The following is a 16069-nucleotide window of genomic DNA, read 5'->3' on the forward strand; positions in this document are numbered from 1 at the left end:
TGGAAACTAAGAATTCTTTAATACAGAGGAGGAAATTATTTTCTAAACGCATTGATCCAAGCTCCTAAAAAGTCTGTTTACTTCCAAAATAAAAGATCTTCATTCTGTTCTTAAAGGAAGGATAAAGGTCTTTGTTTCTGCTTAGATACCAGATGCTTTAAAATTCTCCCTAAACAGAGATTTTTCAGACATTTATGAAACAATCTTCCTGATTTAAATTATTTTGGTCTACAAAGCCAGATAATCTGCTTCAACCACTTCATTTTACATATGAGAAAAGGTACAAAAAGGTAAAGGAAATAGCTCTAGATTGTCTATTATTTTAAAAATGTGTATGCTTAAAAAGGGAAGACAAAGGTCATTTCCCATCAGTAAATACAAGCTGATCTGAGAAATCTTTTGGATCTCCAAAACTTCTAGTTTGAGAGTACTAGAAGCTTCTGATATCTGAGGAAGCAAGGACTACATAGGACAATGCCCAGGTATCAAATCTTGAACTGAATTCTGTGCTGATCTAATGACAGCCACAGGAAGATATAAGTGAATATCTCAAATTGCTGTGATAAATACATGCTCATATTTCCTCTGATGGTCCCTGTTCCCCTTTCTCTGTTCATTTATTTATTTTTGCATTGCATGTTCTTTTTACCATTAGATTTTGTGACATACATGAGCTGCATCAACTAATAAATGCAAGTCAATGTGTGATTAAACTAACAAAATGAAAAAAACAGAAAAGCCTATCAGCTTCTCAAACCTTGTTAGCATGAAACTCATGTAATATGTTTTGGTCATTTCAACTTACTGCTCTCCTAAGAGTTAGTTGATATGGATATATATTTACTGGACATATATTTATGTTGCTACAGGAGAAAAAAAGGTAGTTAATTCTATGTAATGGATTTTTTTTTTTTTTTAATGGCATGCTGGTGCCAGGTGGAATGTGGTGGGAGTATGGAGAGCATTAGTCTCCTGTCCTTGACCTTGGAGAGTAGCACCATAATTTTAAAAGGCAGGGCTGCAGGGTAGACCTCAAAAGGATGCTGTCCTGCTCACTTTGTCCAGTCTGGCTTGCCCCTCTTCATATCAAGGGTGGCAAGGGTGACTATATTCATATCAGACAAAATACTTTAAGTCTAAAACTCTATGGAGACTATACTCATATCAGACAAAATACTTTAAGTCTAAAACTCTCTGGAGTGACTATACTCATATCAGAAAAAATAGACTTTAAGTCTAAAACTCCCTGGATACAAAGAAAATCATTGCGTGATGATAAAAGGGTCAATTCAACAGGACAATATAATAATTATAAATATATAGGCAATCAACTTCAGAGAACTTAAATACATAAAGCAAATATTGATAGGTATAAAGGCAGAAATTGATAGCAATAAAATAATAGTAGGGGACTTTGATGCCCCACTTATAATACTGGATAGAACATCCAAACAGAAAACCAATAAACAGCTGATTTGATAACACTATAGACCAAATAGACATAACAGACATATAGAATAGTTACCATCCAAGAGTAGAAGAATATACATTCTTCTTAAGTGCACACAAAACATTCTCCAGTATAGATTACATATTAGATCACAAAACAAGTGGTAATGAATTTAAGACCCCAAATAGCCAAAGTAATCTTGAGAAAGAACAAAGCTGGAACCATCACAATTCCCAATTTCAAAATATACTACAAAACTATAGTAATCAAAGTAGTATGGTACTAGCATAAAAACAGACATATAGACCAAAGGAACAGAATAGCGAGCGTAGAAATAAATCAATACATCTATTATCAACTGATCTTCGACAAGGGTGCCAAGAATTCACAAGGGGGAAAAGAGAGTCTCTTCAATAAATGGTGCTGAGAAAATTAGATACATACATGCAGAAGAATGAAATTATCTCATACCATATTAAAAAGAATCAACTAAAAATGGATTAAGACTTAAACGTAAGACCTGAGACTATAAAACTACTAGAAGAAAGCACAGAGGAGAGGTTATTGACATTAGTCTGGGTATGTCAGCAAAGCACAGGCAACAAAAGCAAAAATAGACAAGTGAGGTTGTATCAAACAAAAAAGCTTCTGCAAAGTGAAAGAAACAACATAGTGAAAAGGCAACCTTCAGAATGAGAGAAAATATTTTCAAACCATATATCTGATAAAGATTAATATCGAAAATATATAATTCATACAACTCAATACCAAAACAAAACAAAAAAACCCCTCTCAATTAAAAAATGGGCAAAAGACTTGAATTTCTGCAAAGAAGACATACAAATGGCCAACAGATATGAAAGGGTGCTCAACTTCACTAATCATCAGGGACATGCAGATCAGAAAACCACAATGAGTTATGAGCTCATACCTGCTAGAATCACTATCATCAGAAAGATAAAAGTTAACAAGTGTTGGCAAGGATGTGGAGAAAAGGAAACCCTTATGCACTGTTGGTAGGAATGTAAATTGGTATAGTCACTATGGAAAACAGTACAGAAGTTCCTCAAAATATTAGAAATAGAACCACCTTATGATCCAGCAATCTTACTTTGGGATGTATATCCAATAGAAATGAAATCACAGGGATATTGAAATATATTTACTCCCAGGCTTACTGCAGCATTATTCACAATAGCCGAGATATGGAAACAAATTAAATGTCCACTCACAGATGAATAGATAAAGAAAATGTGAGACAGACATGCATACACACACAGGAATATTATTCAGTTAAAAAAGAGTATCTTGGCTTTTGCAACAACATGGATGAACCTGGAGAACATTATGCTATGTGAAATAGAGGCAGAAAAACAAATACTGCATGTTTTCACTTACATTCAGAATCTAAAATAATCAAACTCCTAGAAGTAGAGAGTACTAGTGGTTCTGGTTGTCAGAGCCTGGGGGGAAGGGAGAAATGGGAAGCTTGTTTGTCAAGGAGTACAAAGTTTCAGTTATTTAAGATAAATTCAGGAGATCTAATGTACAACACTGTGAATACAGTTAACAATGCCATATTGTAGGGCACCTGGGTGGCCCAGTGGTTGAGCATTTGCCTTTGGCTCCGGACGTGATCCCCGGGTCCTGGGATTGAGTCCAGTCCCGCATCAGGCTCTCTGCAGGGAGCCTGCTTCTCCCTCTACCTACGTCTCTGCCTCTCTCTCTCTGTTTCTCATGAATAAATAAATAAAATCTTTAAACAACAAACAACAACAACAACACCATATAGTATATTTGAAATTTGCTAGGAGGGTAGATCTTAAGTGTTCTCAACACACACAAGAAAAGAAGATGGTAACTATGTGAGGAGCTGGATACGTGAATTAGCTTGACTATGCTGATTGTTTTACAATATACATGTATAGCAAATTATCAAGTTGTATACCTTAAATATATAAAACTTTAAATTATCAAGAATACTTCAATAAACCTGGAGAAATAAGAGTAATACATTTCAAAAGACTAAATAGAAAAGTAAAAGCCTGTACATAAATCTTTAAAGCAACATTATTCATAATAAAAAAAAGGAAATAACCCAAATGTTCAACTGATGAATTAGTATATCCACACAATTGATTATTTGACAATAGAAAGAAACAAAGTACCAATATATGCTATAATATGGATGAAAATTGAAAACAGTATGCTAAATGAAAGAAGCCAATCAAAAATGACCACACTTCTACAATTTCATTCATATCAAATGTCCAGATTAGGCAATCTAAGAGACAGAAAGTAGCTCAGTGGTTGTTTAGGGCTGGGATGGCTGGAGTTGTTCAAGGGTCAATTGTATGTCATCTGACAAAGTGGGAACATATAAAACTTTTGAAGATATCTGAATATCAGAATTTGTCCTATTACTGGCTATAATCTTTAGTGAGCTTACTAATCGTCTTACTTGCCTCATCTGAAAATATCACTTTGTCCTTGTATTTAAGTGGAGATTGTCTGCCAGTGATTCATAATGCAGCAAACAAACAAAACAGAACAAGCAATGATCTCTAGACTTAGACCACATTCCTATTTTCTTGCTCATTTACATTTTTACTTCCTGGCTTCATACTTTAGCTCCTGCCACCAATCTTAGTTCATCCTAGTTGTATTGATCCATTTAATTCCATTTCAACAACTGGCAATCTTAACCTACACCACACTCAATACTTACTCAGAAAAGATTTACCTCAAAGATGAAAGTTGGACACAACTTTTAAAATAATTAATATGAAAAAGCTGATTTCTTTTTTTTTTAAGATTTTATTTATTTATTTATGAGAGACACACACAGAGAGAGGCAGAGACACGGGCAGAGGGAGAAGCAGGCTCCACGCAGGGAGCCTGATGTGGGACTTGATCTCAGGTCTCCAGGATCAGGCCCTGGACTGAAGGCGGCGCTAAACCGCTGAGCCACCTGGGCTGCCCAAAAAAGCTGATTTCATTGGCAAAGAAATAATGGGAATTTCATCACTGGGAAAACATGGTAATTATACTTTTATTTATTTACCTCTTTTTTTAAAGATTTTATTTATTTATTCATAGAGACACAGAGAGAGAGAGAGAGAAGAAGAGAGAGAGAGAGAGGCAGAGACACAGGCAGAGGGAGAAGCAGGCTCCATGCAGGGAGCCTGACGTGGGACTCCATCCAGGGTCTCCAGGATCATGCCCTGGGGTGCAGGCGGCGCTAAACCGCTACGCCACCAGGGCTGCCCTATTTGCCTCTGTTTTTTAAAAAATATTTATTTTATTTTATTTTAAGTAGGCTCCACACCCAATCTCACACCCTGAGATTAAGAGTTGCGAGTCAGGTGCCCCAGTAGTTATATTTTTAATTGCAACAGTTTGAGAATCCAGCACAATGTCTGGCATAAAATGAGAACTTAACAGATGTATGATAAATATAAGTATAGAAAACCAAATAGATTTAAACAGACATATTATCAGGCCATAATTGAGGAATGATATCTAATCTGTAATTTATGTATTGGAGAATTTTGGTGATGACAAAAGAAAAGCTATGCTAGATCAGAATTATAAAATAACTGTAGTATGGTGAGGTGTTTGGTATTCATATTGTATATTTTATTTATTTATTTATATTTATTTTTTCATATTGTATATTTTAAAGGGGATGTATATCATAAGCATCAGAAAAATTTAAATAGAACAGTATGAAATTTCAGGAAGAATGTAAGTTTCAAAAATGTAGGTATGATACACAATTTTTAAAAAAGATTTTATTTATTTATTCATGAGAGACACAAAGAGAGAGACAGAGACATAGGTAGAGGGAGAAGCAGTCTCCATGTAGGGAGCCTGATGTAGGACTCAATTCCAGGACCTCAGGATCATGATCCCAGCCAAAAGCAGATACTCAACTACTGAGCACCCACTCAACCACTGGGCCACCCAGGCGCCCCGATACACAGTTTTTAATGATTAAGATCAGGGATAAGAATGTCATAAGGTATTTGATGGTTAAGAATTCTTTGGTAATTTTTGAAGAGCAGCTTCCCAAATTCATGAGAGACAAAGCAAAGAAACAAAAAGTAAATTATATTTTCTCTTCTGGCCAACATAGAGAGAAAGGGTCCAGATTTATCCTTCAAAACAAAAACAACACAAAAAAGAGGTGGGGAGCAATGTAAAACAATAGTTTGTAAGACACTGGACATCAGGCAGTAGAGATTGATCTCTGAGAGATAGAAAACAAATGAGGTGAGCCCTATGGTCACCCCAGCTTACTTAATGAGTTTCTAGGACATGGCTCAGGGAGGGGGAACCCAGGCAGAGACCAATGTTCACTCTAAATTTAGGAGATGAAGGTAAGAGACATTGGAGAATAAAATGGGTAGGTAGACTTCTCAAGACCAGAAAGTAGAATTTTATGCAGAGAGAGAACTTCAGAAACTTTAAGACCCTACCCCCATCTCAATTGTTCAACTGATTATTGATCTGCTCGTGTTGGTGAGGAAGTTACCCAAGAAATGAATTACCTAAAAAAAATTATAAGTAACAGTGCCTGGCACTTATCCCAGGCCTAGAAAAGTGATTGTTCCCGCTAGCCAGACTTAAAATCTCAAGATTCACAGGCATTAGCTAGTGTACATGGAAGAGTCTTGTCTCAATAGTAAGGGATCATTTGCCATAGATTGAGCACTGCTCTGTTTCTGTCTATCAAACCTAAAAAGGACCCAAAAGGATCAGAGCATTTCCAAGCAATTTAACAGCATGTAGAAACAAGTGTCAAAAATATTTATATAATTATTGGGGTGCCTGGGTGGCTCATTTGGTTAAGCATCTGACTCTTGATTTTGGTTCAGGTTGTAATCTCAGGGTCATGGGATTGAGCCCCAAATCAGGCTCTGTGCTTGGCATGGAGTCTGCTTGTCCCTCTGCCTCTACTTCCCCTCCATTTGCGCTCTCTCTCTCTCATAAATAAATAAATAAATAAATAAATAAATAAATAAATTGATTTAAAAAAATTTATATACTTACAAAACTACCCAGTACCCACCTGGGTAAAATTCACTATTTCTGACATCCAAAAATAAATTACTAGGGTGCAAGAGGAAGTAACATGCTTCTCATAATTAAGAGATGAACCAATCAATCAAAACTAATCCATAATTGACACAGATGTTAAAATTATTAGGGGAAGACATTAGAACAGTTTTAATGTCTATATTCCAAATGTTCAAAAAATTAAGTAGAGATATGGGAAGATAAACTAAACCAAACTTCTAGAGATGAGAATTTCAAAGTGTGAGGTGAAAATTATATTTTAAGGCATTCATGACAGATCAGATATTGCAGAAAAAAAGATTATTGTACTTTAAGATTTAGCAAGAGAAATGACATGAAATACATCACAAAAGGGGAAAAAAACACTTAAAATGAGAATAGCATCAGTCAGCTGTATTAAACTTCAAAGTGACCTAATATGTGGATAACTGGAGTCTATGAAGAAGAGAAGAAAAATGCAGAGCAGAAAAGACATCTGAAGAAATTATGGCAATTTCCCCCCAAACTTGATGGAAACTATAAACACACAAATTCAGGATGTTTAACAAGCCTCAACCACAAGAAACAAAAAATGACAAACATGGCACATCATACTCAATTTGCTCCAAAACAATTATAAAGAGAACATCTTAAATGCAGTCAAAGGGGAAAAAAAGGACACATTATGTTCAAAAAAAAAACCAGAGTGATTTTATACCTCTCCTCCAAAACAATGCAAATGAGAAAACAATGGAACCATCCTTTTTTTAATAAAGATTTTATTCATTTATTTGAGAGAGAGAGAGAATGAGCTGTGGAAGGGGCAGAGGGAGAAGGACAAGCAGACTCCCTGCTGAGCAGGGAGCCTGATGTGGGGCTCAATCCCAGGACCCTGAGATCATGACCTGAGCCGAAGTCAGATGCTTAAACAACTGAGCAGCCTATGCACCCCAGAGCCATCATTTTTTAAAAAAGATTTATTTATTTATTTTGGGGGTGGAGGGGCATAGGAAGAGAGAGAATCTTAATGAGATTTCCTACCCAGAATAGAGCCCAATACAGGGTTCAACCTCCCAACCCCGAGACTATGACCTGAGCTGAAAATCCAAGAGTTGGATGCTTAACTAACTGAGCCACCCAGGCACCTGGAGCCATCTTTTTTAAAGTAATGAAAGACAAAACCTATCATCCTAGAGTTCTATGCACAGAGAAAACATCTTTAAAAATATCTTAAAAAGGGCAGCCCTGGTGGTGCAGCGGTTTAGCGCCACCTGCAGCCCAGGGTGTGATCCTGGAGACCCGGGATCGAGTCCCACGTCAGGCTCCTGCATGGAGCCTGCTTCTCCCTCTGCCTGTGTCTCTGTCTCTGTCTCTGTCTCTCTCTCTCTCTTTCTCTGTGTGTGTCTCTCATGAATAAATAAATAAAAATCTTTAAAAAAATCTTAAAAAAAACAAGGCAAAATAAGAAAAAATTCAAACATAGAAGAACAATTTCATCACCAGCAGACATAGAGTACAGTATACTTTTCTTCTTCCTGAAGGAAAATGATATAATAGATATATTGATCTACACAAAGGAAGTTTCAATAATGAAATTGATTATTAAATGAGTAAATATTTTTAGATGTTAAAATATATTTAAGAGTGATATATATAGCTTTTAAGCCAAAGTAATTAAAAGTAGTGTGGAGGTTATAAAATATATAAAAGTTAATGAATGTCCTCATGCTACAGGCTATGTCACCTCCAAATTTATATGTTGAAACCTAATCCTCAATATAATGGTATTTGGGCAGAAGACCTTTGGGAGGTGATTAAGTCAAGAGGGTGGAGCCCTAGTTTCCAAGATCTATAAAGAACTTATTAAACTCAACAGCAAAGAAACAAACAATCCAATTATGAAATGAGCAAAAGACATGAAGAGAAATTTCACAGAGGAAGACATAGACATGGCCAACACGCACATGAGAAAATGCTCTGCATCACTTGCCATCAGGGAAATACAAATCAAAATCACAATGAGATACCACCTCACACCAGTGAGAATGGGGAAAATTAACAAGACAGGAAACCACAAATGTTGGAGAGGATGCAGAGAAAAGGGAACCCTTTTACACTGTTGGTGGGAATGTGAAATGGTGCAGCCACTCCGGAAAACTGTGTGGAGGTTCCTCAAAGAGTTAAAAATAGACGGGCCCTACGACCCAGCAATTGCACTGTTGGGGATTTACCCCAAAGATACAGATGCAATGAAACACCGGGACACCTGCACCCCGATGTTTCTAGCAGCAATGTCCACAATAGCCACACTATGGAAGGAGCCTCGGTGTCCATCGAAAGATGAATGGATAAAGAAGATGTGGTCTATGTATACAATGGGATACTCCTCAGCCATTAGAAACGACAAATACCCACCATTTGCTTCGACATGGATGGAACTGGAGGGTATTATGCTGAGTGAAGTAAGTCAATCGGAGAAGGACAGACATTATATGTTCTCATTCATTTGGGAATATAAATAATAGTGAAAGGGAATATAAGGGAAGGGAGAAGAAATGGGTAGGAAATATCAGAAAGGGAGACAGAACATGAAGACTCCTAACTCTGGGAAATGAACTAGGGGTGGTGGAAGGGGAGGAGGGCGAGGGGTGGGGGTGAATGCGTGATGGGCACTGAGGGGGGCACTTGACAGGATGAGCACTGGGTGTTATTCTGTATGTTGGCAAATTGAACACCAATAAAAAATAAATTTATTATTAAAAAAAAAAAGAGGGTGGAGCCCTTATAAAAGAGGCCCTGAAGATGCTTGGGTGGCTCAGTGGTTGAGGGTCTGCCTTCGGCTTGGGACGTGGTCCCAGGATCCCGGGATGGAGTCCTGCATCAGGCTATGTCTCTGTCTCTCTCTCTGCATCTCTCATGAATGAATAAATAAATATAATCTTAAAACAAAAAAGAGGCCCTAGAGAGATTCTTTACCCCTTCTGCTATCTGAGGACAGGGGAAAAGACAGCTGTCTATGAACCAGGAAGTTGATTTTCACCAGATACTGAATATGCCTATACCCCAAACCTGGATTTCGCAGCCTCCAGAACTGTGAGAAATAGATTTCTGTTGTGTATAAGCCACCTAGTGAAGGATGTTCTGTTATAGCAACCTGAAAGAACTAGGAGATTGATACCAAGAAGTAGGGTACTGCTATAACAAATCCTAAAAATGTGGAAGTGACTTTGGAATTGAGTAATGAATAGAGGCTGGAAGAATTTTGAGGTGCATGCTGGAAAAAGCACTGTAGGTTGCCACGAACAGACTGTTAAGGGTGACACAACAATAGATTAAAGTTAGGAGAAGAAACCAATCAAAAAGAAAACAAAAAATATTGGGAGAAGTTAATGAAATTAAAAACTATTTACTTAAGGAGTTCAATAAAATGTGTTAATCTGTAGCCTGTATGATTAGGAAAAGAAGAAAAAGGAAGAAAATACAAATTATGAAAATCAACAATGGAGTAGGTGACATTACCACAGATTCCACAAATATCTAAAGGACAATATGGAGATAGTTTGGATACTTTATGGCAATATTTTTGACAATATAAATAAAACAAACATAGTACTTGAAATATACAAATTATCAAACTCATTAAGAAAAATTAGATAACCTAAATATCCCTATAGCTATTAAAGAAATTGAATTTGTGATTTAAAAAAAAAAAAAAAAAAACCTTCCCACGAAGAAAATTTCAAGCTTAAATGGCTTCAATGGTGACATCTACAAACTAAGGAAGACACAATACCAATCCTACACAGCTTCAGAAAATGAAGAGGGGATACTTCCCAAATCATTCTATGATACCAGCATTACCCTGATAACAAAGCTAAATAAAGTCATTAAAGTTTGGGGATCCCTGGGTGGCGCAGCGGTTTGGCGCCTGCCTTTGGCCCAGGGCACGATCCTGGAGACCCGGGATCGAATCCCACGTCGGGCTCCCGGTGCATGGAGCCTGCTTCTCCCTCTGCCTGTGTCTCTGCCCCCCCCCCCCTCTGTGACTATCATAAATAAATAAAAAAATTTAAAAAAAAAGCCATTAAAGTTTGGAAAAGAAACACCACAGATATTCCCCATAAACAGAGATGTAAATATATGTTTGGAATAGTTTAGCAAACCTAATCTAACAATATTTACAAAGGATAACACATTATGAACAAGTGGGGTTTATCTCAGGAATTCAAAGTAGTTTTTTGTCATGCAGAAATCAATGCTATTTATTATCTTAGCAAACTTTTACTTTGGAAAGTAAAAGCTGTATGAACATCTCAATGGGTGCAGAAAAAGCATTTGACCAATCCATGTATCTGAAACAAAATATTTGTCACAAGGTCTCAGAACACTAGAAATACAAGGGAACTTATATTGAAAAATGCTATGTACAAAAACCCTAAAGAGGGGTAGCCCTGGTGGCGCAGCGGTTTAGCACCGCCTGCAGCCCAGGGCATGATCCTGGAGACCCTGGATCGAGTCCCACGTCCGGCTCTCTGCATGGAGCCTGCTTCTCCCTCTGCCTGTGTCTCTGCCTCTCTCTCTCTGTCTCTATGAGTAAATAAATGAAATCTTTAAAAAAAAAAAAAAACCCTAAAGATAGCATCACACTTAATGGCTTCTCCCCTAAAGATCAGAAATAACACAAAACTTTCTGCTCTTATCACTTTTATTCAACAAAGTAGGTTCCAACCAGTGCAATAAGACCAGGGAAAAAAGTTTTTCTGATTCGAAAGGAAGAAGTAAAAATGTCTTTATTAAGAGATGACTTAATTATCAATGTAGAAAATTCAATGGACTCTGCAGAAAAAGCTACTAGAATTGATGCTAGTTTATAAAGGTTGCATGATACAAGATCAATACACAAAAATAAATTATATTTCTATATATTAACAATGAACATGCTGACTAAAAATTACAATACTGCTTACAATACTAAAAATTATAATACTATTTACAGTAATGTAAAAAGCATAAAATATTTTTTAAAAACCTAGAGAAAAAATGATGTGAAAGAACTATGCACTAACAACTACAAAATATTGCTGAGATAAATGAAAAAACACACATGTAAGTGGAAAGATGTACCTTTTTCATGGCTAGGAAACTCAAAAATTGTTAAGATGTCAGAATTTATTTATTTATTGCACCAAATCCTAATCAAAATCCCAACAGGCATTTTTATAGACACCAATAAACTGACTCTAAAATTCCTGTAGAATTTCAAAGGGCCTAGAAGAGTCAAACAGCTTTTTAAAAGAAGGAAGAACCTGAAGGACTGAAAAAAAAAAGAACAACCTGAAGGACTAATACAGCCTAATTTTAAGATTTACAAAATACAAAGTAATCAGCACAGTACAGAAATGGTGTAAATACATAGAAAGCAACAAAACAGAAAAGTGTCCAGAAATGTACCCACAGAAATATGGACAATTTATATCTACCAAATTACAAAGGTGAATTGGTGGAGAAAGCTCTTTAAAAAAAAAAAAAATTCTGGAACTACAGGATATTCACAGGTAAAAAATAAAAATTAAAACTTAAAAACCTTACAGGGCCACTGGCTGGCTCAGTCAGAAGAATGTGAGACTCTTGATCTAGGGATCATGAGTTCAAATCCCAAGCTGGGTATAGAGATTACTAAAATAAATAAAAACATTTTAGAAAAAGATTTTATTTATTTATTCATGAGAGACAGGGGGGGTGGTGGTGGCAGAGATACAGGCAGAGGGAGAAGCAGGCTTTATGCAGGGAGCCCGATGTGGGACTCGATCCTGGGACTCCAGGATACACCCTGGGCCAAAGGCAGGCGCTAAACCGCTGAGCCATCCAGGGATCCCTAAGATAAATAAAAACTTAAAAAAAATAATGATTCATATCTTCCATCATCTAAAAAATTAAATTTAAATATAGAGGACAGATTTAAATGCAAAACCTAAGATTATGACTTATTAGCACAATGAAAAACACCTTTACGACCTTTCCATAGGGAAAGCTTTCTTAGATACAACACAAAAAGAACAATCCATAAAAAAATAAACTGATAAACTGGACTTCATCAAATGTAAAAACTCCGCTCTTTGAAAAACACTGTTAATGGGATCCCTGGGTGGCGCAGTGGTTCAGCGCCTGCCTTTGGCCCAGGGTGCGATCCTAGAGACCCGGGATCGAATCCCACCTCGGGCTCCCGGTACATGGAGCCTGCTTCTCCCTCTGCCTATGTCTCTGCCTCTCTCTCTCTCTCTCTCTCTCTGTGTGTGTGTGTGTGTGACTATCATAAATAAATAAAAATAAAACTTTTAAAAAAGAAAAACACTGTTAAGACAATGAAAACATAAGTCATAGATGGAGAGAAAAAAAATTTTTTTTGGAGAGAAAATATTGAGAGAAAAATTTACAAATCATGTATTTGGTAAAGGACTTACATTTAGAATGCACAAAGAACTCAAAAATCAATGATATAAGGCAAAACAATTCTATTTTATTTTAAAGATTTTACTTATTTATTTGAGAGAGAATGAGAGTGCGTGCACAGAGGGAGAGAGGGAGGAGAAGCAGACACCCCGCAGAGCAGGGAGCAGGAGCCATCTACCCAAGCACCCCAAAATCACAACCCCAACAGAAGGTGGATGCCCAACAGACTGAGCCACCCAGGTGCCGCAAGATAATACAAGTTTAAAATGTTTGAATAATTTGAAAAGATACCACAGAATAGATAAATGGCAAATAAGCACGTGAAGAGATAGTTATTAGGGAAATGCAAATTAAAAGCACATTGAGATACCACTACACACTTATCAGAATAGCCAAAAAAAATTTTTTTTTAATTTTATTTATTTATTCATGAGAGACACAGAGAAAGAGAGAGGCAGAGACACAGGCAGAGGGAGAAGCAGGCTCCATGCAGGGAGCCCGATGTGGGATGTGATCCCGGGACTCCAGGATCACGCCCTGGGCCGAAGGCAGGGGCTCAACCGCTGAGCTACCCGGGGACCCCCTTGAATAGCCAAAATTAACATGACTAACCATACCAAGTGTTGGGAAGTATGTGGAGGAAGTGCAATTCTCATACACCACCAGAAGGAATATTAAATATTATAACCACTTTTCGGAAGTTTGGTGGTTTCCTAAAATGTTAAATAAACATCTATCATGTGCTTCTGCCATTCCTCTCTCCTCTAAAGTTTATTTTATTTTATTTTTAATTTTTATTTATTTATGATAGTCACAGAGAGAGAGAGAGAGAGAGGCAGAGACACAGGCAGAGGGAGAAGCAGGCTCCATGCACCGGGAGCCCGATGTGGGATTCGATCCCAGGTCTCCAGGATCGCGCCCTGGGCCAAAGGCAGGCGCCAAACCACTGCGCCACCCAGGGATCCCTCCTCTAAAGTTTAACTAAGAGAAATGAAAGCTCATAGGTGCACAAAGACATAAACACATATATTTGTGGCACCTTTATTTGTAATAGATTCAAATTGGAATCAATCCAAATGTCCGTTAAAAGACGAATGGATAAATTGCGGAGTACCCCCGTATAATGGAACAGTATCCCATAACAGAAAGAAATGAACCTTCGCGGCCCATTCCAAGAGAAAGCTGCACACGGCCCCTGCATTGACCAACCTCAGGAAAGAATCTGGCTGCGTCTGGTTACGCAGTCTCCTAGCAACCGAAAAACAAACCACAGAAGCTGGTGGTCACCCAGGGACCAGAAGTACCATGGCAGACAAGAAGTGGCTGTTAGGGCCTGGGCCGCTGGAACCAATGCCCCTGGGCATGAACTGCAAGCCCTGGTACAAAGACAAGTTACCTTCCAAGTGTTTCGCAAAGCACAAGAACAAGCTTCTGAATTTCCCCACTTCTCTGGATAGCCGGCGGTGGGTATTTGTGAAAGAGGGGCTGGACGACTTCAGGAGGGGATGTCCATCTTGTGAAGATCTGATCACTTACGGCCCTAAGGAAGGCTTTCTTCCCGTGATTGCTCACAGAGTTCCCAAACCTGCCCCCAAAAAGAGTCAGAAAAAGCTGACCAAGGAAGCTGACCTGTTTTCCACGCTGTCACCAGCGCAGCAAGCACGGAAGGCATTCATTGAGGACATTGAAGCCCACCTGACCGAGCATCCCTTGGCTCTCTACCCAAGTCTGCAGGAAGATCTACCTCCAGACCTGTTATTAAAGGTGCTAGAAGTGCTTGATCCTGACAAGAAGCTGAAGGACACATGGGCTTACTGTCAGAACTCTGAGAAAAGAATGAAGTCCCCCACAAAGCTTTGTGAGAAAAATCCTGCCAAAGTCTACCTAAAACCTCCCAAGAAGACTCCTGTGTCATGTCCAGATAAATTGCCTCATGAAGAAAAGGAGTCAAGCACAAAGGATTTGCTCAAAACTCCTCCTCTTCATAGAAGAATACCAAAAGGAATCCGTAAATTCTGCAAATGGGTTGCTACTTTTGGAGACTTGGGCATTGATGAAGAGTTCATCATGAAACAGTTAGAAATTGGCTATGAGTACAAACCAACCTATGACATATGCTGCATGAAGAAAATAAACCATGTTCCTTTGGATCTAAAGTACAGAGAGGGGCTAGATAAAATGGAAGATATAAAATTCTCCTTATACTGGGAAGACTGGGAGAGGAAACTCCGGAAACGAAAGAATCCTTATAAACCCAACTGGGTAAAGATGAGGTATGGAGCATGGTACCTGAAGCCCAAGTTGTGGAAAAAGCTAATAAATGATGAACCTTTAATTGACCCCAAGTTCTCATTTGAAGCTCAAGACGGGAGATATGGAAAGAAGCTCCCTGAACAGGATATTCTTGAAGATCTTTATGGAACAATTGCCTTTAAAGATTTCATTCTAAGCAAGGGCTACAGGATGCCAGGCATCCTTGAGAAGTTGTTCACCAGGAAGGGATGGAAATATGATTCTGTTAGGACTCCTATACACCGAGTAATAAAAATGCACCCAATTTTAAAAGAAGATTCACATGAAGATGTTTAAACAGTTTTCTATTTACTACTTGATCTCTCTCTCATTTTAACATCAAATAGAATTCATGATAAATATCCCATTGTGTATGTGCAACTTTGATTTCACAATATCTGTCAATGTAATACCTAATGCTGATAAACATTCTTCAGTGACCTTCTGCTTGGGTTCATAAATATTTTATTAACTATGAAATCAATATTCATATTACTCTTCTTACATTCTTATAGCATGGTGAATATTAGATGATTATATCAATTATTTATAAAAATAAAAGTATAAATAAAAGAATTACTTAAAAAATAATCTATTTATGTCAGCTATAATATGAAAGGAATCTCAAAATAAATGTGCCAAGCAAAAGAGACTTGTGTAGTTCTGTTGATATTAAAACTGTAATGAAATAATTATAACAATTATTTTTGTAAAGCAAAACTTAAAATTCATAGCTAAAGTAATGTTAGCTTCATTTAATAATAAAATTGTTATCTCACCTTTCAGGATTGCATCAAGCCCCAAAACCAGATTGAA

General features: G+C 37.5%; 1 protein-coding gene and 1 pseudogene across 1 annotated transcript in view; one reads left to right on the forward strand and one right to left on the reverse strand.

Annotated features, from left to right (window-relative positions):
- PRRG1 (proline rich and Gla domain 1) overlaps window positions 1-16069 on the reverse strand; it is a 273316-nt gene that overhangs the window by 223239 nt on the left and 34008 nt on the right. The window lies entirely within an intron of this gene.
- Window positions 14208-15615, forward strand: LOC144307797 (protein FAM47E pseudogene; annotated as a pseudogene).

This window comes from Canis aureus, chromosome X, assembly GCF_053574225.1.
Source record: "Canis aureus isolate CA01 chromosome X, VMU_Caureus_v.1.0, whole genome shotgun sequence".
NCBI lineage: Eukaryota > Metazoa > Chordata > Mammalia > Carnivora > Canidae > Canis > Canis aureus.